Here is a 25,727-nt window from a genome sequence, read left to right on the forward strand (position 1 = left end):
TATTTTTATTTTTTCTAAACTTTCAAAAAATAGCTATTTCACCTAATAATGGTAATAAGAATTGTTAATTCAAAATATATTAAAATAAAAAATTAAGAATACTTTCCATGTAAACTTGGGTATTGTATAATAATAATGATGGTAATAAGAATTCTTAATTCAAGATATATTAAAATAAAAAATCAAGAATGTTTTTATTTTTTTTAACTTAAAAAAATAGTCGTTTCACCTCATAATGGTAATAAGAATCGTTAATTCAAGATATATTAAAATAAAAAATAAAAAATACTTTTATTTTGTTTAAACTTTCAAAAAAATAGCTGTTTGGTGAAAAAATAAAAGAAAGGTTGACGTAACAAAGTATATTTAAAATATATTATCATTACAAACAAGCAATAGTTGCCATCATGAAGTATAAAATGCCAAATACTCTCCGCGCCACTATGAATACGTTTGTACATGAACGCATTCCACCGTTAAAATTAATACATGTGGGCAGTTGTGGGGTTGAAGGTAGAAGGTTCTGGATGATGCGTATGAATTGGAAGCTGAGCAGACTAAATCTGACGAGTCAATTCCAGCAGATTGCACACCGCTTTCTCATAGTTAACAAATCCCATGAACCAAAACTCGTGACAGTCCACCGTCACGATCTGAATATATTTTTCAACGGGATTATCTTTGTTGGTAGACGGATTCATAGCCTTCAGATTCGCCGACGGAATTACAACCTACATTCACTATTACTTCAAGTTTACACTTCTCCCCTTCATTACCATTATTACTTCAATTTCAAGAATTCAAGAATTACTATTATTTAAAAGGATTCAAGAATGTAGGCAGCACTCACCGGGTAGTAACTCCATGACAGCTCTCTGAAGGGAGAAGTAAACAACAAGGGGCGATCGCTGCAGAATGCAATCTTCATGGTCGAAATGTAGAGAGTTCCGGCAACGGGGCCGGTGGATGTCGAGAGATAACAGGCGTACATTTTCCTTAACTTCTCCTCTGAAGAGATAGGAAACGTCTGTCAAAATAGAGCTTTGAAGCCGCCTTCTATTAGGGCTTTAGCATCCAGGCTCAGCTTCCCCCATGCTGCATCCGATACGCTATACCTAGTTTTCACTACATTTAAAAGGAATTCGTCAATTGAGAACGTAGGCAGGCACGCACGCAAGAACCTAAGAGAAGCAACTGATGTTCTACTTACAGTTGGTCCAAACATTTGAGGTCAAATTCTCAACCTTCTTCACCCAAAAATTCAGTAATTGGCATCAGATAGAATTTCATCCCAATCTCTAACTGTGGCAGATTATGGCCGGGAAGTTAAAATTCATAATTGACTAATATCGCTCATAACTAATTAACTAATTAATATTGATCTCTGATTAACTGATTAGTACCGATCTTGAATCTTAAGACAGTGAATGTTTCAATCATCTAACGCCTACATCAATGACTCACAACAATACAGGTGGCATGGGAGGGCATTATTTTCAAAGGGGAACGCCTTACGGCGTAATAACTATGGAGAAAAAAGAAAAAGTTATTTTCCATTTTCTTAATCGAAAGGTTACCTAGAAATAAGATGGGGACCTACCCCATATATTCTTACAAATGCCTCCAACATTGAACATTATTTTCATGCATACCAACACCATTACCTAGCTCAAAATCTAGGTGGCGTAACTCTAGCTGCCAAAATCCTAAGGATATTGGATAATAATCACTTTGATTTAGAAAGATATTTCTTTATTAGTCCCTTCCTCGCGAGGGAATATAGCACTCGTCTCACACGGTTAAATTTTGTTGACTTTCGATTAATTTGTTGTTTTTTTTTCAATTTGAACCAAAGTTTCAGGAAAATGCTAAATATTTCTATTTTTCTGTAAATTCAAAACTAATTTTCTAATTTTTGGAAATTTTATTTCTAATTTTCCATTGGCTAAATGAGGTTTGATGTGACATAATTCTCTTGGTGGAGGGCAATTTATTTTCGATATTTGTTAGTGCCTCACAAATCATTTCAAAATTCAAAAAAAGTTAATTTTTTTAGTGCCCATTTTTTCAGTGAGTGCTCTGACACTGGTATGCTTGACATTGCTACTACTCTGCCCAATAATGTCAAAAATGACAGGGTCCAGGTTCCTTTGTAAGTGAGGGGGGGGGGTCCAGGTTCCTTTGTAAGTGGGGGGGGGGGGGGGGGTCCAGGTTCCTTTGTAAGTGAGGGGGGGGGGGGGGGGGGGGGTGGTGGGGGGGGGGTGTCCAGGTTCCTTTGTAAGTGAGGGGGGGGGGTGGTGTTGAGCAAATATGTGGAGGAAGCCTTTATCTATTAATTTAGTATCAAATTGCTACTATTTTGTTGTGTAGAGAAAGGGAGTGCGGGAGAAAGAGCATGCAGATGAAAGCACCTCCACACTCCACGCGGTGAATTTTGTTTTTATTGGTATCGGGATGCAATAGTGGTGATGAGACATATTCAGTGATTAGAATGAATTTAGCCCCTTTGAGGATGGTAATTGCTGCAATCTTTTTCCAAAGAAATATCTTGCAAATTATAAATCAATTTTAAACATTTGTACTACTTTTGGACCTGGTGGGCTATACATATTTCATTCTAAAATTTGATGGATGAATCTTCAGAGATGCCCATTTTAATAACATTGTTGACAATGGAATTATAATGATAAATTTGGAACATTAATTTCACTGAAAATGAATACTAGTATATGATATAATAATTTAATATCAAGCTACTACTAATTTGGTGTGTGGGAAGTGCAGGAGAAAGGGTGTGCTCTAACATTGACATTGATAGTAACACTAATAGATGGATTGCTACTGCGTTTACCTCTTATTTCATTTCAAAATTTTATAGTTTCAGTTGTGCGGGAGAAAAAGTGCATGGAGTTGTGAATCTATGTGGAATGAAGGTTGTACTAAAGAGGTGATATGTGCAGGAGAATGAGGGTGCATAGAGAACTTTATTTTGGCTTTGAGTAGAAACTTAGTGCCCAATATTAAATGGAGTTCATTTTTAATGTGTGTGAGAAAGAAGTGTTGTGCAGGAGAAAATGTGTGCGGAACAAGGAACATAAACTTTCATTACCAATGTTTTGCATCTCTGCATATATTTATACCTCTTAACACTATGTATTAAATAATTAATTAGTAGTTTTGGCTTATTAAAGTTTGGGACATGAAATTTTGGATTTACGTGTATATCGGGTGTGAAATAAGGGTGGGTGATTAACTCTCTCCACTACTATGTCGACTTGGGATTGTTTTATTTTTCATATTAATGAAGTTAATATTAACTTTTTAATTGATCGTGTGTTGTATGTCTATTATTTTGTGCTTATTATAATGTTATTATTTATTTAGCTTTCATTATGTAAAAGTGTGGGATTATGGAAGAAGATTTCATTATGTAGAGGTGTAGGATTATGGAAGAAGCTTTCATTGTGTAGAGGTGTGGGAGTATGGAAGAAGTTTTCACTGTGAGCAGTGCATGGAACCATAAATTTGTGTGGAATGAAGGACATATGGAAGAGGGTGTATGTGCGGGAGAACCGAGGTGCAGAGGGAACTTTATTCTGTAGACATGAAAATATTTTAAATTCAAGCATAAACTTAGTATCCAATATTAAATGAAGTTTTCTCTCAACAAAATTAATTACTAATATTGGCTTATTAAAGTTTGGGGCATGAAAAGTTTGGTTTCTATGTATATAGGGTTATGTCGATGTGGAATTTATGTGGAATGGAATGTGTGCAGAGGTGCGGAAGGAGAAACATGGACATTGACATTGACATTGACACTAACATAGGGATTCCTAGTGCATTTACTTCTTATTTCATTTTAAAGTTTTACATATTTAGTTGTACAAAAGAACAGTGTGTTGAGTCGTTAATGTGTGTGGAAAAAGGGGTATGTGTGGGAGAACAGATATATATCAATTTATGTTGATGTGAGATCCTTTTATTTAATATCTAGATACAAAAGAGATGTGGCAAGCTTGCTTTGTCAATGATCTGATGTGTGGTTTTCAAAACTATGTTCGAAGGCTTTGATCGTTTTCAGTTGCAAAATACTATGTACATTTATAATGTAACATTTGTGGATTGAATACTTATTATCCAATATTAAATGAGGTTTATTTTTAATGCATGTGAGGAATAAGTGTTGTGCAGGGAAACCAATGTGTGAAGCAAAAAACAAAAGCTTTCTCCCTAGATCATGTTTTGTACCTCCGCATACATTCCCGCTCTGCACGCTTGTTTCACATATGTCTCTCATGCACAACACTACATATTAATCAATTACATTTTATTTGATATCAGGATGTAAAGGAATTTTATAAAAACTACTTTGTCGATCATCCAATCTGATGTCTTTGATCATTTAAAAATTGTATCAAAGGAGAAACAAAAAATCTTGCTATTCATAGCTATACCAAGTACTACTTTCTTTCACAATGTTTGTATTTCCACATATATTTTTGCACACTGCATATTAAACAATTAAATAGTTGTTTTACCTTATTAAAGTTTGGGGCATGAAAATTTTTGGTTACATGTATATTGGGTGTGAAATAAGGGTGGGTGATTAATTATTCCCATTACTATATTGATATAGGCTCGTTTTGTTTGAGATTCTCAAATACTAAGTGCATTTGTGATTTGACATTTGTCACTTGAGTGGTTATTATCCAATAAAATGAAGTGTCTTTGTAATGCATATGAGGAAGAACTGTTGTGGGGAGAACAGGTGTCTGGAAAAAGGAACATAAACTTTCCCCCCTCTACATGTGTCTATCACAGACCTCCCTCTCGCATAACATTACATATTAATCAATTAATTAGCAATTTTGGCCTATTAAAGTGTGTGAGGAAGAAGTGTTGGTGGGAGAATGGGTGTGCGGAGCAAGGAGCAAAAACATTCTTCTGCAATTGTTTGAATTTCTGCATACATTTCTGCACAATATCCACTCTACAATGTCCATGTGGGCTCGTTTTATTTGAGCATTCCAAATAATAAGTGCATTTGTCATTTTACATTTTTTAATTAAATGGTTATTATCCAATATTAAATGAAGTTCATTTTTAATGTGTATGAGGAAGAAGTGTTGTGTGGGAGAATGATTGTCTGGAGTAAGCAACATAAATTTTGTATTTTAAGTTTTAAATCTTGGTATACATTGTTCCTAAATACTAGTTTCTTCTACATTATTCCATACCTTCATATACATTGTTGCACACTACATTCCAATATTGAATAAATGAAGTGTCTTTGGGAGAATGGGTGTCCAGAAAAAGGAACATAAACTTTCTCCCATCTGCATACTTCTTTTGCACACCTTCCTCCCGCATAACACTAGATAGTAATAAATTTACTAGAAATTTTAGCTTATTAATGTGTGTGAGGAAGAAGTGTTATGTGGGAGAACTGTAGATCAAGGAACAAAAACTTTGTTTCTCAATTTTCCATGACAGAATGAGAATTATATTTGACAATAAACATGAAAAATCGTGTTATGAACCTATTATCTATGTTGATTTCGGAAATTCCACTGTTGAGAAAATATCCACAATGAATTGATGTATTTCTTCATGAAACGTACAAGTGATAAGGACACATATATACCCATGCTATCATGAAATTGGTCAATGAGGACAGACATTGGTTGAATTTTAATCATTAGTGTAGGATCGAGATAATAAGTGTCAGCCTAATCTTCAGTACAAAGATTTCGTATTTATTTATTTTCATACATTTTTGTGAAATAGGGTACATATGTGTATATGTTGTGTCATGTGTAACATATTTCACACACGAATAGTAAAAAATGGTGATTTTATATGGAAACAAGAAATCTATAGTTAAATGACATCGAGAACGTCATTGATTAAGTAAGTATTTTTAAGTACAAAATAATTTTGGCTAGAAAAAGAAGGAAATAAGTGATTTGTAGTGATACAATTAATTAATTTGATCATATCAATAGGAACTTTCACTAGTCAACTGTGTATAAGTGGTATTTGGAGGACTGGAGACTACAAATAATGTTGATTGTTGTCATTGATGACAATTAATATTTACTCTTGGTAGAATGCATTTAAAAGTTGGGAGTATTATTCCAACTTCCATTGCCTTACACATACTTTTATCTCCAAAGTTGGTGTCACATAAGATCTCATCTTTAGCTTCCAATTGGGCTTAAGTGGAATCTCTAACTATCACATGGAAAGTACCCAAATATACAAATTTATGAAGATATAGGTGAATAAGCAGTTATCAAAGTATGAAATGCTAAACATAAAGCTATTGGGATACAATATTAATTCACTATTGATGACAAATCATTATCCAGATGCAAGGAGGAAGGGACAAATTAGTGTTCAGGAAGTGGCAGGTCATGGCAAGAAAATAAGTCTATGTGACAGATGCATAATAGCCAGATGGATCTGTCATAGCAATTTAGTATGATTATCCTTGTTATCTATATCTAACACAGGGTGGAGATGGAATTCACGCTTAGTTGGAAAGCGAGGATGAATTTTCCAAGAAATCACAAATGTGAAACATAGTCGATGCTTCAACAAACGTGGTTCTTCCTTTCATATATTGTGATTATTCTTAAATACTGAAGCATTTTCCATGAACTAAGTTGATTTTTGGTTACATTCTATCAAATTCGGAGCCTCTTCTTTTTTACGTCGATGGGAGATACGAAAAATGTAGAAAAGTTGTGCGAAAGTTAGTGGACATTTCAACAATCGCAGTTATTTCTTTCTTATGTTGTGAGTATTCTTAAATCTTGAAGATTTTTTTAATTATTATTATTATTATTATTAGCATTTGATGATTCAAGCTTGTTGATTGTGTTACCATGACTTAAGCTAGTTTATGGTTACATTTTATCGTATGTGGAACCCCTTGCTTGTTACATCAACAGGAGATGTGATTCCGCAACAGAAGTGTAGGTGTTTATTCTTCATCCTCTCTCTGTGCATATTTGTTGCTTCACACATTTATTCTTCCTACTTCCCTAAAAATGAGATATCGTGGACAAGTAAGAGATCAAAGAAATTTGTAATGATTGGAAAATGATGCATTTGTTTCTAAGGTTTCTGTTTGCGATGGTGTTTCCAAATTTTCCATTGTATGCGATATTAGCACTTATGTTACCAAAATTGTTTTTATCATTCATGTTCTTCAAAGATCCAATTCAACTCTTTGTATTTTGGGACTAAATTCCTATTGAGCCCATGTTGACATAGTAATGCAACTAGTTAATCACCCACTCTTATTTCATATCCGATATACATGTAAACCAAACTTTTCATGCTACACATTTTAATAAGACAAAACTGCTAATTAATTTATTAATATGTAGTTTTATGTGGGAGGGAGGTGTGTGAAGGGGAAATGTATATCGAGGTACAGAATATTGTGGAAGAATATTTTTGTTTCTTGCTCTGCATAACCGACTTAAACACATTGTGATAGTTAGCTTTGCACCCTAGTTTTCAAAATCGTGTGTCAGGTTATTCCTGATTCAAATTTCATTCAAAAATTTTGTAGTCTGATATCAAATAGAACAAATCAATATCTAGATAGTGGTAGGGGATAGGTTAGCCATTAAGTCATTTCATAATAGAGGTAGTTGATCATGTGTCTGTGCAATATTTATTTGCGGTTTTCCTTGCATAGTTTTTTATTTAGAGTTATTATTGAAATCCTCTAAGCTAATTTTCATGATCACAAAGAATTCATATTTATTTTAGATCGTAAATGTTTGTCTCTTGCCGCACATATCTGTTAGTTTTTATAGCATCGGATGTTTTCTAGCCACAAAATTTGGTGAAGAGGCCATAAGACATGAGATATCCAAAACCCAAAAATTGTTTGTGGAAATTACACCTAAAGATGACTTAATTAGATTAGTAACCAGTTTTTAAATATTTCTTAAGCCTAAACTTAGAGAATATGATTAATTAATTAGAATTAATTAATTCGAGGTGAGAATTCTCTGAAAACTCACACAGATCGATCTAGAAATTATATGAGCCATCAATTAAGATTTAAGCTTGGGCGTTGGAGTCCCAACAGGAATATATAAGAAGGGATAGATGTGGTGATGGAGAAGGCACCAAAGTCACTAGGAGAATTCGATTTTCCAGAGTAGTAGCAGTTAGTTGTCAACGAGTTCGAGATTTAGTGAGGAAGAAGAGATAGTGAGGGGCAGGGACAGTGATCCAAAGGAAGTTTTCCAAATACCGAGAGGAGGGAACAACAGAGCTGAGTTATTCCCAGTGAGGAAGTGCATAGGACTACACAGTTTCTTCAAAGAAGTAGTTAGATTTGCTGGAGAGAAATTCATTCTCAGTTCCAGAGGTTGGGCAAAGGGTCCAAAGTGCCGAAGAGGAAACTTCCTCAGCAAAGACAGGAAGAATGACTTCATCAAAGGCAGGTTGGAGACTTAACGTTATAGGTTCTGCACAGAGCAGTGCAGGTGCTGACGCAGAGGGTCTAGGAGGTCATGTTTTCTGAAGGAAATTGTGTCAGGATTGCCTGTGGAAAAAGGGAAATTCCCTTAAAATAATTTTTCCCAGATTTTCTTATTGTTTGGATTACCAGTTGGGCATCCATAGATTGCACTCATATTTTCATTGCTGCATAATAATAAAACCCTCACTAATGCACGAGTTTTCCCATGTTGGGGTTTTCCAGTGACAGTTGCCAAAAAATATCAGTGTCATTTTTATTGTGTGTGTGCTAGTATTTTCTCAGTTTCTAGCGCTATTACCTCTGAAGTATTTTATTTGTGAAGGTTGTAGTGTGATTTATTTGATATTTTCCATAGAAGATAAATTGTTAAAATAATTAACAATTAGAAAATAAATTCCAGTTGCTACAATAGGATTTCAATTTTGAAATTTTCACATGGTATCAGAGTGTAAGTGATCAGCCAGAAGCTCAGAAGCGAAGGAAATAATTTTGCTACTCATAGGGAGCAGCAAGCTGAAATTCTCAAAGGTAGCTCAATATCCAGACAGGTGGGCCGAATTATTGGGGCAAAAAAAATTGATTTTTAGTTGCAAGAGTGCAGAAAAGTCAAATTTCTTAGGATTGTAATTCCAGAAGTCAAAGGGAGCAACTATAGCTCATATTTTCATTGAGGAGATTCCTGGTTGGACGCAAAGGGTTTTGCTGCAGGTTGCAGGAGCAGAATCTGCATCGAGTGGAAGAGAAAAGCACACATAACAGAGGGAAAATTTTACTTAGGGAACTTCGGGTCTCGAAAGTTCGAATTTCCAGTTGATGATTAGTAGTAGAAGCTAGCAAATCCATGCATTCAAGGAGGGAGTGTGAATAGAAGAGCAATAGTCGAGCATGGGGAAAGAGGGAGTTTTTGAAAATTTCAGAGATGACCATTGCAGGACTTGGAGATTAGGATAGGATGGATGAAGCTTCCAACTATGTCATCTGGAAGGATAGGGTTTCCTTCCTTCTAGATGAATATGTCTTGAAATCCTACATTGATAATGTAGTGGCAGTTCCTCAACATGCAGACCAACTCAAGGAATATAGGAAGGAGATGGTGCAGGTGAAGCAGTTGATCCTGGATGAAGTATGAGACCATATTGTCTCACATATAATGGCCAAGGGAACGGCTAAAGAGATGTGGGATGCTCTCTCCATGCTATATTAGGGTAGTTCTGAGTAGCGAAAGATGTTCTTAGAGGAGAAGCTGAGATGCATCAGGATGCAAAAGGGGGAAGGCATAGATCCTTTTCTCACTAGAATTTAGGAGGTTCGAGATTAGATTTCAGCCATTGGGGCAGCACATCAACCCTCAGAACTAGTACGATTTGCACTGAATATTTTCTCAGAGGATTGGCATGTATTTGTCCAAAATATCTTGGGCAAAGATACCTTGCCAAATTGGGGTAGGATTTGTTCATATCTAAAAAAGGAGGAGTTAAGGAGGGCTCTATTGAAGAGTACCATTAGTGGCATCAGCAGCAAGGGACCAAAGAATGAGGAGGATAATGTTGTCCTAGCATCCAGGGGTCCTAGTCAGGGATAGATGGAGTAGAAGAAGAAGAAAAGGACTTGTCGAAGTTCAAGTGCTTCAAGTGTGGTGAGTTTGGCCACTATAGTACCTAATGTCCTCTCAGAAAGAAGGACAAGAAGGACAAACAGGACCAGGCAGCAGCACATGCTGATATACATAGACTGTCCTCTAGGTTTGAGGATGACTTCACTATGATGGCCCACATATCCAGGAGAGAGGTGGGGTGATTTGGAGTTGTAGCCCCAGAGAGCTACAAAGATGGGTAGGTTCCACTGAGGAGTCCACCTCATGGATCATTACCTGGATACGGGGCCCATAGTTTTCAGTAGCAAGATAGATTAGTGTCAGTGGATGTAGTCAATACCAGATTGACAGTTGTAGAGACTAGTCACAGTCAGATGTTGGGGAGCGCAGTGTAGAGTTGGCGGCAGTGCAAAGTGGCACAGTGCAGAGTCAACAACACCACAGATCCTTGTTGGACAATGTAGTAGATAGTAGCAGTCAGGACTCGGGTGACAAATGCATCATACTGAACACAATTGGTTCAGTATTTTGGACGCTTCTCAGTTGCAGTGGTTGCAGTTACAACAACAACATATGAGAGGGAGTTGCAGTTTTGGCAGTAGTTCAACAGTGTTAGTAGAAGAACAGATGTAGCATTAGGGTTTCATAGTAGTTGGTGGGTAGCAGTAGCCAGACATCAGCAGCATGACAAAGGTGATATATAGATAGGGTGTTGTAGTAGGATGTGTAACACTAGAACGCATTCCTCACTAAGAGGGAGGGTTAGTTTTTGTAGCATCGGATGTGTTCTATCCATGAAATTTGGTGGAGAGGCAAAAATACATGAGATCTCTAAAACCCAAAAATTGTTTCCATAAATTACACCTAGAGATGGCTTAATTAGATTATTAACCAGTTTTTTAATATTTCCTGAGTCCAAACTTAGGGAATATGGTTAATTAATCATAATTAATTAAGTCGAGGTGAGAATTCTCTATAAACTCACACGGATTGATCCATAAATTATCTGATCCATCGATTAAGATTTAATCTTGGTCGTTGGAGCCCCAACATGAATATATAATAAGGGATCGATGTAGTGATGGAGAAGGCACCAGAGTCACTTGAATAATTCGATTTTCCATAGTAGCAGCAGTTAGTTGCCAGAGAGTTTGAGCTTCAATGACGAAGCAAAGATAGTGAGGGGCAGGGACATTGATATGGAGGAAGTTTTCTAGATTCGGAGAGGTAGCAGCAAGAGGGTCAAGTTACTCCCCGTGAGGTAGCCCAAAGAACTATGTAGTTGCTTCAAAGAAACAGTTCGATTTGTTGGAGAAAAATTCGTTCTCAATTCCAGAGGTCAGTAGAGGGTCCATTGTACTAGAGAGGTGATTTCCCTAACAGATATAGGAAAAATGACTTTGTCAGAGGTAGGTTGGAGGTTTCAGATCATAGGGTCTATGCAAAGCATAGCAGATACTGACGCAGAGGGTCGAGGCGGTTGACTTTTCTGAAGGAAATTGTGTCGAGATTGCTTGTGGAAGAAGGGTAATTCCCTTAAAATATTTTTTCCTGTATTTTCTTGTTGTTTGGATTTCCAGTTAGGCATCCATAGATTGTACTCATATTTTCACTACTACATAATAAAAAAACCATCACGGTTTCACATGTTTTCCCAAGTTGGGTTTTTCTAGGGAAAATTGTTTAAAAATTACGGTGTCATTTTTATTGTGTGTGTGCTAGTATTTTCTCAGTTTCTAGCGCTATTATTTCTGTAGTATTTTATTTTTAAAGGTTGCAGTGTGATTTATTTGATATTTTTGTAACAAATAAAATGTTAAAATAATTAACAATTAGAAAATTAAATTTCAGTTCCTTCAATAGGATTTTAGTTTTGAATTTTTCACAATATATCGATGATATTAAAGCAAGAGAAAAATGCATAGTAAATGGACGTAAAGGTTTTGGAATTTCGATATTTATTTACACTACTTCTCGTCAGTGTTGGATTTGGTATCTTTAATTGATATTTATTGAGAGAATCTTGTATAACATATTTCACATGTGAAATAGTAACATTTGGTGATTATTAAGGGAATCAGGAATTGTATAGTTAAACAGTATTGAGAGCATTATTGATTGACAGAATAAGTACAAATCAAAAATGGCTAGCAGAGGAAGGAAAGATTTTATTTGCAATGATATGATTAACTCACTTGCTCATATCGATAAGGACTTTCATTGGTCAACTACGTATGAGCAATCTGTAAATATTCCAACGAAAGAGAAAAACAACAATAAGATTTAGACTAGTGGGTAGTGTTGAGCCTCAAAATTACTCTTTCCCTAGCAACTCTTCTCATTCCTTTTCTTTGTTTTTCCATAAGAAAGATGCATTCTCATCACTAATAACTGGTATATACTGTCTTGAGGAGGACATTTTATGTTTTTTATGTTTTGATGTTTGAATAAATTTTTGTATATTAGCTACGGAACGCAACCTATTCTGCAGCTAACCGGCTGTTCCGAAGCTACCTCAATGCTCTAATAGGTTCCAGGTGTCAGAAGAAGAAACTAGCCACATGGACAAATTTGAAATCATCATGACATGGACCCTGTCCTATTCATTCAGCCCAGGTCCCAACAAAAAAGATGGCATAAGACTACGGTTAATGGATAAGTCAAACAAAGAGACCGAGGGTAACAGGACTCTGTTTTGTGGTTAATTAATGCGTTTCATAGTGATGGGAAGCGTTATCCGGAGCAACTACCTGCACCTATAGACTCCAACAACCACCTGTACAAATGAATCCAGCAGTCACCATGTCTTGGATTTATTTCTCCAATAGCCGAGGAAGAAATTCCGCGTATCTGTCTTCTACGTGTTTGGTTGTAGCATGCTTTTCTCCACAAACAGTTATATGATTTTTCTTATAAATACCTGTGTAAGGGACCGAAGAAGTTAGTAATAGTTTTAATGAGAAATTCAAGTTCTAGACTCTGTAATTTTTGGGCATTTTGTGTCCCTGTTTTAATATGAGAAGACCGCATGTTTTTATGAACATCTGAAGGAGTTTTCTTGGAGTTGATTGAGCAATCGTAGCCTAATCAGTTGTAGAGGGCCCCTGCACTGAAGAAGGTTTAATTTTATTTATTTTTCTTCTTCTTGTTAACTGTGAATTCATCATTTGCTTTCTAAAATAGTGTTTATAATCATTTTCTTACTAACGATGTTTATATGCAATTTCTATCATTTTGTTACTGACGGTGTTTATAATTTAGAGCAGTTTCCATTTGCTTGATTTCTTTCTTATCAGTAGTTTAGAAGATAGAACTCAATAGTGTAATATTGTTTCTTCAATTAAAAAACTAACCTTGTTTCAGGATGAGAGTAGGATTGAAGAATGATAAGGATACATTGTTGGATAGTTTACTTCATTCACTGTTTTTCTAGTTTAAATTCTCAGTTAAACTGATCACTGTCATTTACTGTCTTTTCCATTTCATTTTTAGTTTAAAATACTAACTCATGGTGTTAATAAATGTTTATGGAAAACCCTTCAAGTTGATAATTCATCCTTAACTAAGTGGTTGAACATTTCATCTATGCAATGAGTTATTTCTGCATCTTTGTATTTGCTTTCTCTTAGATTAATGAAGTACATAATTACTTAAATGTCATCCCAAGGAGACTTTCTCCCAAAATTGAGAGGCAGAGTAACCAAGTATTTCATTTAGTTTTATTTCTGTAATTAGTTAAACATCAATTGCAATTTTCACTTTCAATTTTAATTCATGACTTGGAAATAATGGTAAAATAAGAATAGAAACTTTGTTTTCATTTCTTTCTTAGCTTTGTTTCCATATCTTTCTTAGCTTTGTTTTCATTTCTTTCTTAGCTCTATTTTCATTTTTAGATTTTGAGCAGTCTTTAAGAAAGTTAGATTTAGTTTTGATAATTTACATTGTAAATCATTAGGAATTAAAAGACCAAAAAAAACCCAAAACAACATAAAACATAAAAACAACGAAGTAAGAAGGGTTAACTAGCACAAGCAATGCACTACACTTCATCAGTTTACGATACCCGGATTGACAGTTCATGTAAAGAAATTTAGGACGCTAAATTGACCAAACAGGTAGGCGAATGTTGCATGTGTTCCAGAAGTCTTTGATTTCAGATAAAAAAATTATTTGTGTGCAAACAATTTTGATTCAAGAAGAAGAATAAGTATGCTAGGAGTGAAGAATATTCCTTTTAGTCCCAAGGAATTTAGATGGATATTCAAGCTACCAGAACCAAATAAGTGCTTAAAATTGTTCGAAGTAGATAGTTTCCTAAATTTACAAGTAGATGGAGCTATCATTATTCAAGAATTCATTTCCCCAACTTCTGAGGTTCCTTCTGATCTTTTTTTCCTAGATATTTCTTTGTTTTCACAGTCGTTTAGGGATCTTTTTTGGAATTGTGCCTACACGATGGGCCGAGAAAATACAACTAATGTCCCAAAATTCATTATCTATTTCCTTTATCGCTCATACAAAGAATATTGTATATTCGACTAGGTTGATGTCATTTCCAATGAATTAGCTTTTTAGTTAGTCAATTTTTCTAAGAGCAATAAATTCTTTATGATGGCATATATGATAATAGTCCTCGTTTCCAAGCATCTCTTTGATACCCTATAATCCTAAATTCATTCTCAACGAGGAACCACTACAGTTCTTATATCACATACTGTGGAAGCACAATGCTTCTTTAAATTTGTGCATAATCCAAGATGTCTTTGTAAAGCACGTCAATTACATGATAATTGGATAAGAGCCCTGTCAAATATTTGTTGAAGCCCAAGTTTTCCTATTTGGAAAAGGGGTGCATGAATAAAGAAAAAATAACATGATAATTTAAATTTATGGATTTGAAAGGAAGCCACTATTGTTGCAAAAATTTTCTATAGATAGGTATTTTTTTTGCTGAATTTTGTGGGAAATACTATGACTGGTTAGTTATATTTGAACGCAAAAGGAAAAATTAATTTATTTCTTTTCCATTTATTATTGGAGAATTCATTGTGAAGAATGCATCTCACATTACGAAGATTGCAAGGTCTTTAGATTATTTTAACTTAATTAAATCTGAAGCCCTGAAACCTTTGATCCAAAACATATATTTAATGTACACCTAGATATTGTTAGATATGTGAACTTATTTCCAAGAGCTAGAGAGAAAAGTGAAGAGAGTCACACTACACCAATAAAAAATCAAGAGCTGATAATAGATATTGAAGATGTTAAAGAAGTCAGTGTCAGCACAAGAGGAAAATACAAGCAAAGAGGCACAAATCCTAAGCAAAAATCTCAATATTATGCACCTAATATTGTTTTGAGTTCATCTTCCAGTCAAAGGAAGAGAAAAGCTACTACAAGTGGAAAACTATTTCATGGTGAGCTATCAGGTGGCTGAGATGATGAAGATCCTCCTCAAAGATTCACTCTATAAATAGCGAACATGATTGAATCATCCAAATCCAAAAGCCCCCCAAACAGTGTTATACCACCTTCTTGGGTTAGTGCTTATTTAGTATAAAATAAAAATGTAATGGAGCATATTGCTGAAGAAGTCACTACTTTGGATGATCGTCTTATCACATTGTCAAATGCAAACTATGACGAGCGCAATAAAAAAATTGAGAATTGAAAAGGTAAAGGTTCATAATAAAAAGGTTATTGATCGAGCAAAAATGGATTTTGATGTGTCTGGGGTTGGAACCATGGGACTCATGAAATTGCCTCAAGTTACTATTGATGCACTTGTATAGTCTACTAGCAAACAACAAGCAAGAAATCTAAGATTGAAAACAAGAATAAAAGAGCTAGAAAATGTTCTGAATTTGGGTCATTTGTTAATAACTCCATAGGAAATACGCGTACCAACATTGACAATTTCTATGTCTAGTGTACCCCATAGATTTGATAAACCCATCAACCTCCTTAATGAAGTGAAATATTATATTATCAGTAATATTTCTTGAAGGTTGGAAATCATTGGACATGCATGGAAAGAATCCTCTGGTCTATCACATTTAGTATAGAGAATTAAGTCATTTTTCGTGTGGGTTAAAGTGACCTTGAGGGAGATAGGGATTTCATAGACAAAGACTTACTTATTTTTAGTGAGAAACTTGATTTTCTCTTTGATCTAGAGAAATAACTAGGATTTTTGGATGCTAATCGATTGAAGCAAGTCAAAGTTGAATGGTTTGAGAGAATCAGAACACTAGAGAACATTATTTTGAATGTGAAAACACAAAGAGTGGAAGTGTTGATGCCTATATCAAGGTTGTGGGGATTTATAGAGATCTAAATGGTCTGTACATAACTTTTTGTTACACGTCATTTTATCGCACTTAGGCAAATGACCATAAAATGGATCTCTCATTATCTAATGAACCCTTTTCAGCAATCCCCTACAAAGCTAGAAGAAAAGCCATTCTGAGAAATACAAGAATCTTGAATTACATTGTTAGAAAACCCTAATTTCAAGCATCATCGCACCTTTTTCATTAAAAAATTGTGATGTCGCATATATTACTATTACAAACCTAAGATAATCAACGCACTTTATAGTATTAAAAAGTGTGATGACCCTTTTACACGGGTAAAAAAATAAAAAATAAAAGCTACAAGACTTGTTGAAGAATCTTATCCAAACAGAACGGGCTTGACTCCCTACCTACTTGGACCTCATCTCTGACTCGATGGATCCCATCCCCTCTTTATGTGGATCTCATCCCATGGGAAATGTATTTACAACCTCCTCTCTTCTACTATTTACACAGAGAAGACCAAAGAAGAAAGGGTTAGCTTTTGAGGTTCTTAATTTATGAAGTTATGCTGTCAAAGTGAAGGCTTATCATTGCAAAGGGAGGATTGGATATTACTGGAAGGAGATGTATGACATCAAGGCCTATTGGATTGTAACCTTTTATTCTCATTTTAATACAAGTACATTGTCTTTTTCACCTAATATGTTGAATGTTTACATGTATGTATTAAAGATCCTTCATCTTCTGTTTAGTAATAGCTTGAAATTATTGATATATTGTATGCTTTGATCTTGTGTCTATTTTTGTTGTTACAAATTCCAGTTTCAAGGATTGAAAGTGGAGCAAGATTTCAAGAAAACAAGGAATTTGGAGACTTATTTCATTAACCAGGTAAGTGGATCTCTAATAATTCAAGAATTTCTATAGAAATTTTAATGTATATTGTTTTGTTTGTTCTAGACTTAGTTAGTGAGTTTGGGGAGATTCCTCTTGTCCACAAGAGTGATTAGTCTGCTAACAAACTTTGTGAATCCACTGGGGTTAATCGCACTTCTTGATATAGGAAAAGTGTGATGAGCTAATGGCGAAATTCCCCCTTTCTAAAAAATCAAAAAATAATTGTTAAAATGAAAAAATGAAACCATAAAAGCAAAGAATAGGGAAAGAACCCTTACTTGGAACCAACTGCGCTAAAATTCGTCCATTGGTTTGATCGCAATTAGCTCCTGAAGATTTGGGGTAAATGCACTTTCAGAGCTCTTCAATGGTAAAAATAATTTACTTTTTGACCTTTTTATAACCAAAAAGAGGTCTATTAAAATAGTATTTTTGCCTATTTACTCAAAATTTCAAATTTTTTCAGTTATTTGAATCTGAATGTGCAGATTACAAGATAATTTTTGGAACAGATCATTTTGACGATAAGTATACTTTTATCACTTCTTTGAGATCCCTAAACTGATTATGAGAAAGGAATCCCATGGATTTCTCTTTAAGCTCTTTTTAGGCTCTCAAAATATGAAAAGATTACTGAGTAAACTTGTTTCTTTCATGCTCATAAAAGTATATGAAAAAATGTCTACCTAGTATAAGTTTACCCCTTTTATGGACTAAATAAACTATTTATGAAAAAGGAATGCTTTGGTCAATCATGACTAAAATATTCTCCCTTATATTATTTTACACTTTTTATGCCTCGAGAGACTAAATTTACAACAAAGAACACTACGAGTTTTTCTTTTTTATCTCTTTTTTCAAACTCTCTAAATATGAAAAAGAAATTGAGTTACCCCTTTACTAGATTCGTAAAATATAAACAGTATATAACTCATCAATCATGATGAGACCAAACCATTCTTTCTCATGGTTCGTTAAAAATATTTTAAATGAATCATCTGAAGGATGGACTTATACTATAAGCATGTGTTATCCTCCTCAAGCTTCTATAAAAATAAATAGGTTGTAACAACCCTGGTGAAAATTCCATGTAATAAAAGTTAAAAAAGGAAAATAATAACCTCAGTTGATGGGACACTTATTCCAATTTGAATGTTGGGCAAGACATCTTAGTGTGGGTATTCATCGGTTTATTCATGGCTAAGGAAATTGGCAAAGGAAATGGCTAAGGCTTTGGAAAGGGAAAATGGCATTTTTGGGACATTTATTTATGAAAATAATGGAAATTAGGAGAAAAGGGAGGTGAAATGTCATAGGTTGCATGTGAGGAGGAGAATGAAGGAAAATAATGGAAAGTGAAGAAAATAGAGGCCTCATTTATCAAAGGGCTTCTGAGGATCATTTCATAGACTTTTGTCAGTTTAGTTTTGGATCTCTCTCATTATCTCTCTCTCTCTCTCTCTCTCACTCTTAGACACTTTGAGTTTTCATGGAGCACTCTTGGAGGGTGTGGCATACTTGGATTTTTGGAGCAAGAAGGAAAAGGAAAATCAGGAAAGCGCAAGAGGACATCAATATCAACAGCTACAGTGGGTTTTGCTTGCAAGTATCAAGTTGCATGTATCTTTTCCTCACTAGTTTTGGCATGCATGGCATATGCATGTGGTTTATTGGTCATGATCTGTCACTAGCATGGATAATTGCCTAGATTGACAGTGGATTTGCCTAGCCTTGTCGTTTCCTGGATAGCCATGGTGTTGTGGGTTCATTTTTTTTCCTGGTTATTTCTCATGTTTCCTTAGCTTAGGTTGAGTTACTAGTTCCTGGAGCCTTGGTTGGATAAACGCTCTAGAGCCTTGTAATATCTTGGGTTGATTTACTAGTCCTAGAGTCCTGGTTGGACAAACACTCTCGAGCCCTTGGTGGGTTGAGTTATTAGTCCTAGAGTCTTGGTTGGACAAACACTCTAGATCTCGGTATAAGTTGTGGATTGAGTTACTAGTCCTGTATCCTTGGTTGGAACAAATGGTCTAGAGCCCTGGAAGGCTTGGATAAATACCAATCTGATGATGGTTTTGTGATGTCCGACCATGAAGTGGAATCACTACTTGATGGGTTGAGGTGGTTGGCCTTTGGAATCCCTGGCTGGTTCTAGATTGGTGTGTTCTATGAAATCCCACATTCATGCTTGGAATATGGCATGAGGGTGAATGGTTGAAAAGAGATTTGGATCAACCATTCTATGGTTGCGTGGAATGTGGAAGTCCCATCCCGTGTTTGGATTTTTCATCATCAATATGAGGTTATTTATCCTTGTGTTTCTATGAGTATATATTGGCTTATATGTGGGTTATATGGTTGCGATTTCCTATTTGTGTTGCTATTATGTTGGTTATGTATATGTTTTATGGTAGTAGCTATGTATGGCTCTCATCATGCTTTTACTTGTAAATGAATGAAAAATGTATATATGACCTAATGGATGAAATGGAAACTAATGTGTTGAGGCATCAATGCCTCTTAGTGATTCTCAGCTAAGTCTAAGACCCCTATGCTCAAATCTGTTATTTACTCCTGTAGATTACATATTCATGATATGTTTGACAAAATGTTTGTCATGGCTGGTAGGGGTCCAATCAAGATATTATTCAAGTAATTGCATATTTGTACTATCATTTCCCTATTATTTTACGGTTCTAAAGGTGTCATTCAGTGATGGGTAGTGACCTGGGCTATGGGCCTGAAAAAGTGTCTCAAATCTCGAGGACATTGGCACAGCATTAAGCAAAATAGTCCTTGGATGTTGGCATTCTTTGTCATGAGAGCGTCCAGAGCCTCCTGGAAGCTGGCAGGCCTATAGCATGGGAGTGTTCGAGGGTCTAGTGGTCCAAAATCTTAGTAGGACCTAGGGGTTGTGTTGAACCTCACAATTGCTTCTTTTTGACATCCTTTTTCACCCCATCTATCTCTTGTTTATCTTCATAATAACACATTGGGCATCAAGTTACAGGAATTATGACATGACAGGTATAAAATTATATTTTATTTCATAAACTGACAATGTTATTTATTATTTAGTTTTATGTTTACTTCAGCTACCGAATTACAAAGATTCTACAGCTAAGTCCATGGTTTGACAAGTTCCAAGGTGCCAGCTGGGAAGCGAAAAATATGGGTAGGTGGCAACTGAAGCACTCAACGATTTCCTCCTACTCTCATGAGCTAGATCGATGGAAATGAGTCATAGTAATGTGGTCAAAGGCGAAGTCAACCTCCATAGTGGGCCATGGGCGAGCGAGAACGAGATTTGTGCCTCATGATTTGCTTCAATGATAGCAAATCATGAGCAAATTATATGATATTATCTTTTCAAGTTAAATTTTTTTTCTGTCGATAGGTATTAGGCATATAGCTCTAACCAATTAATTGCCATGAGCTCGGTAAATATGCCTCTCAGCAAAAATGAAAATAGTAGTAACGACACGACAACAAGACTGAAATTATGTTATTGATACTCTATTTTTAAGAATCATTTTCTTTTCTCAGTAAGCATTCATGCATGGTTAAGTGCTTGATCTATAGTGTAGTGATTGCCTGCTTCTCATGGAGGCCCCCTTCGAGACAGTAAGGATTTCCATTTTTCCAGTTAGTAATTAGCTTCATAGATTTATGTTTATTCAATTGAGTATTTTTGTTTTCTATTTCTTTTAGATTTGATTCAAGATCATTTTTCTAATCATTTCTACTATTCAGATTTCGAATGCACATGGATAGAGCATAGCAGTAGTGACATAGTTTTACATTTCAATCAAATAGATAGAATTTCATCTTTCTTATAGACAATAGATTCATTCGCAGAATTAATTGTTAAATTCAAACATGTGTGATCTTTAATTTAAGCAAATGTGAGTGTGTTTAAAACAAGAGTTTGTTTCATTTTATTTTCATGCAAGTGTGTTATGCAGATGTGTGATTTTCTTTAAGTATGAGATTAAGAGTAATTTTCATTTCTACAAATGAGTGTGTATATAATTTTCATTTATGCAAAGTGTGGGATTGATTTATATTTATGCAGAAGTGTGAGATTTTTATTTCAAAGAAAAGTGTGGAATTTTATAAGAAAAAGTAGTTTTGTTTGAAAGCAAGAGAGTGTGATCATCATTGTAAAGTTAATCTTATTTTCTAGAAATAAATAATTTACTCAAAGAAGACATGTGCATCTTAATAACTCAATTTAATTTCGAATTTGTATGAGTAATAAAAGACTTCTAGCACATCCCGGATGCGGGTGTTTAATAGGCCGCGCAGCCCACAGCTGGTGCGTCACATGGGCATGTGTCAGCCCGGACGTGCCACGCAGCACCCTGTAGCCTGCTTCATAAGGGCGCATGCAGATGATCCTACGCGGGAGTTATTACTAGTCTTGTCTGCCTTTATTGTCCTCCTGCAACTCTCTGCGATGGCGCTTCATATCCCGGGAGCCTCTGTCACATTCTGGCATTCATTTGAAGCTGCTGGGCACTCCGCTGCAGCGTTGGAGCATTCTCTGGTAAGGTGGGGGATTGCGCAGGGACATTCCTGCTCTGTGGCAAACTCAGCAATGTAGAGGGAGTGCCTCAGAATGAGCAGCCGACGAGGAGGCTCTCGGGGTCAGGCTTCAGCTCGGAGGACCGCAATTTCTCCTTCTTCCTCTGCCGAGGTAACATCTGACCAGCATGGTTTCCATGGTAGAGCAACTGGACGTGGCAGCGCACCTTAGAGAGGAGATATACCAGAATGCGGACATGCAGCGCATCCCACAGTCAGGTATAGAATACCTTGCACACTGGCAAACTCCACATTCATTATATCTGTTTCTGTCGAGCATTGTGGCAATCTCAGAGGTCAAGCTGAAGCAACTCAAGGCAACCCTCCACCGGCTCAAGGGACTGTGCCCATAATTGATATGCAGGTGCCCGCAATTGATATGCAACGCCCTACTAGGGAAAGTTCCTCTCCGGCTACTCAAGCTGCCCTTGCGGGCCCAAGCGAACCGGCTCAGAGGATCCATACCAGCCCGGTGGTCCCTCTCTCGGACTTGGATGACTCACAGCAATTTAGGGGCAAGGTGGAGGAAGAGCCATATACCACAGACGAGGATTAATTCAACCAATCAGTTCGCCCTCAGCAGCCTGGAAAGGAAAGCTACGCACTGTTTTCGTACCTTGTTATCTGTATGTGTTCGGTTTCCGTCTGGATTTCCAAATCTATGTGTCGGCTATAAGGGTTCTTATGTTTATCAGTCTTAGATCAAGTAATGTCATGTGTCGTTATGTTAGTCTGTCACAGCATGTCCATGCTCAGCATCTAATTTTTGTACCTGTTCAATTTTGGGTATGTATAATTTGGGCAAACTGTCAATCTTTCGGCAAAAGTTACAAGGCCATGGCCCTGTTGTAACACTTATGTAATTTTTTGACTTTTTGTACTACTAATAGAATAGCCTGATTCAGAAAAAAAAAAAAAAAAAAAAGACTTCTAGCACATATAGTGCACATACACTTCATCAATTTACTAGCCCTGGTTGATAATTCATTTAAGTAATTTAAGGTCAATTAAGTTACCAAACATTTTGGTGTTGTTTCTCGGGAAGTGTATATAGGAGTCTTTTTCTTTTCCTTTTTAATTAAAAGAAAAATGATATGCATAGAGAAAGAGATTCTAGAGTTAGATTCATAGGTAGAGGTAGAAGTTTGATTCCAACATCATCACTCACCCCACCACGACCTCGTAGTACCACACCATCCACTCAAACTCATATTCCATTTATTTCAGGCAAACATAAACTTCCTAAGGTACTCAGATCTGAAATCCAACCTAGAGATTCTCCAACTTCATCAACTGGAGCCATAATAGAAGAAGAGGATACTACGTCCCCAACAGAAGGAGTAATTTTTCTATCTTCAACTAGAGAGAAACTTATAGGAAAAGAACTAGGAATTCCCAGTGAAGAAGAGAATGAATAAAATTATTTTAACCTACCATTGATAGAAGAACCAGAAGAACTAGAAAAGGAATTAGAAAATCTAATTTTGGAACCCTACATTAGTTCTGAAGAATCTACAATGGATGGAGAAGGGGAAGGAGAGGTACATAATATCAATGGTGAAAAATCTAGGATTTGAAGAGGAAAATGAAGAAATAGGGGAAGTGGAAGAGGTCGAGGAACAGAGAGAGGAGTTGGTAGAGGAGATCCAGAACCATTTGGATTTCCAATCTTTGATGAAGATACCACAGCCACAATGAAAAATATCTCACCCTCCATCCTTCCAAATTTTCATGGATTAAGGAGTGAAGATACTGAAACATTTCTCATTGAATTTGAAGTTGTGCGTAGATCTTATGATTACTTTCTTGACACTCAAAAATTGAAGTTGTTTCTAGCAACTCTTAAGGATGCAGCATTAAAATGGTCCATATGCTTAGGAGTACATTCTATAAGAACATGGGAACAAATGAAGGATACATTTTTAGAGAAATATATGGATTATTGTATGCCCCATAATCTTAAAGATGAAGTCTTTAAAATGATGCAAAAATAAGATGAAAATCTTGAAGATTTCATTGAAATATTTACTTATAATGTTAAAAGGGCTCCAATGCATAATCTAGATGAAGAAACTTTGAACGCTCTCTTATTAAAATCCATTAGAGATTAGTGGATTGATCTTCTCAATTTGATGGGAAAAGGAGATATTTCTCAGTTAACATTTGGAGAAGTTGTGAGTTATGCATACACATTTCAAGAGCTAAAGCAAGAACTAGGAAAGATCCAAGAGATCTTGTCATGTCTAGGATTAATAAATCCGTAGCTGGGACAGTAACTAGGGATGAATTAGGCAATTTTCTTAACAACTTTAAAACAGATATTTTGGGGAGTTTTAGTGAACAAATAAACGCCCTTAAAGTACAAAACAAGCAGAAGGCTGAAAATGATGCATTATCCATCGTTTGTCCAAAATGTAGAAAAAAATCATGCTTTGAGCCTGAATGCCCTCTTGACTTAAAAAGTGTAGAAACTTGTGTTATATGTTCAAAAAATCATGATACAAAGAAATTGTCCTTCAATACTTGGTCTTAAAGTGGTCTATCAAGAGGAAGTAATACCAAATCAAGTAGAGCCCCTTTGTTTTATTGCTAAGAGACCATGGCAAAATTCACAACCAAATATGACTCAAGGTTTTAGCACTCAAACATTTGCACAACCATCACAAAGAAATTGGACTGCAACCATGCCTTGAAAATCTTAGTGTCAACCCTAGGCACAAAGATGGAAAAATCCTTATGGAAAATACCCTCAATATCCTCAATATCAACAACCTTACCCTATTTTTCCACCACAATATTTTCCTTAGCCTATTCAACTAACTCAACCTCAGAATCCAAATCCACAACTTTCATTACCATTTCCTCAAAGACCAAATCAATCATCCCAACCACTTCCAAACATGAATAATAATAGAAATTAACAACATGTTTACAATGTGGAAGCACAAAATTTCCAAAATTACACAATAACTCCATTAGATCTAAACAATGTCCAACTTGGATCTAGTAGAGTATTAGAAAAGAAGTCACCATCAGTTGTTATTCAAGAATCTGAAAAAAAAAAAAAAAATAAAAAAATAAAAAAATAAAAAATAAAAAAAAAAAAAAAAAAAAATTAATTAATTAATTAATTAAAAAATAAAAATAAATAAATAAATAAATCAAAAAAATCTCTCTGAGTAAGAGAAATCTCTTAATCAATAGGAAAAATATAAAAAACAAACCACCCCTGCACATTCCAATCATATCCCAATAAACTCAACTCCCATCATAGAACAGCCTTCAGTGTCTGTTCAAACACCACCTTTTCCTGAAAGATTGAAAATTGATAAAGGGGTAGAAAAACAAATTATGTTGCCTGATTATGATATGATAGATGAATTGAAGAATGTTTGCATAAAAATTCCTTTGTTACAAGCTATCAAAGAAATACCAATATTTGTAAATATAATCAGGGATTTAAGTATTAAAAGACCAGGAAGAAAGAAAAAAGAAGTTAAAATAATTCATTTATTTGGAAAAATTGCATATATCATGATGGGAAAAACAACAATTCAGAAATGTCTTGATCCAAGAAGTACCATTGCGAAAACACACATCAATGGTGTCAAAATTCCAAATACATTGATTGATTTAGGAGTAGCTATAAACATCATGAATAAACAAACTATGAACCAATTGAAACTTCCTAATCTTCAATATACATCTACAACTTTTCAATTACCAGATAGATCTATTATCAAACCTGATGGTGTATTAGAAGACATATTTGTATCCTTAGATTCTTGGGTGTATCCTATTGACTTTATGATTCTAACACCCATGAATA

The 25,727-nt window shown here is 35.4% G+C and overlaps 1 pseudogene; it reads right to left on the reverse strand.

Annotated features, from left to right (window-relative positions):
• Nucleotides 1-557: 557 nt before the first annotated feature.
• LOC149241807 (GEM-like protein 5) overlaps nt 558-25,727 on the reverse strand; it is an 89,465-nt pseudogene continuing 64,295 nt past the window's right edge.

This window comes from Pinus tabuliformis, chromosome 8 (assembly GCF_031772625.1).
Source record: "Pinus tabuliformis cultivar Carrire ecotype Pingquan chromosome 8, CPIR1, whole genome shotgun sequence".
Classification (NCBI taxonomy): domain Eukaryota; kingdom Viridiplantae; phylum Streptophyta; class Pinopsida; order Pinales; family Pinaceae; genus Pinus; species Pinus tabuliformis.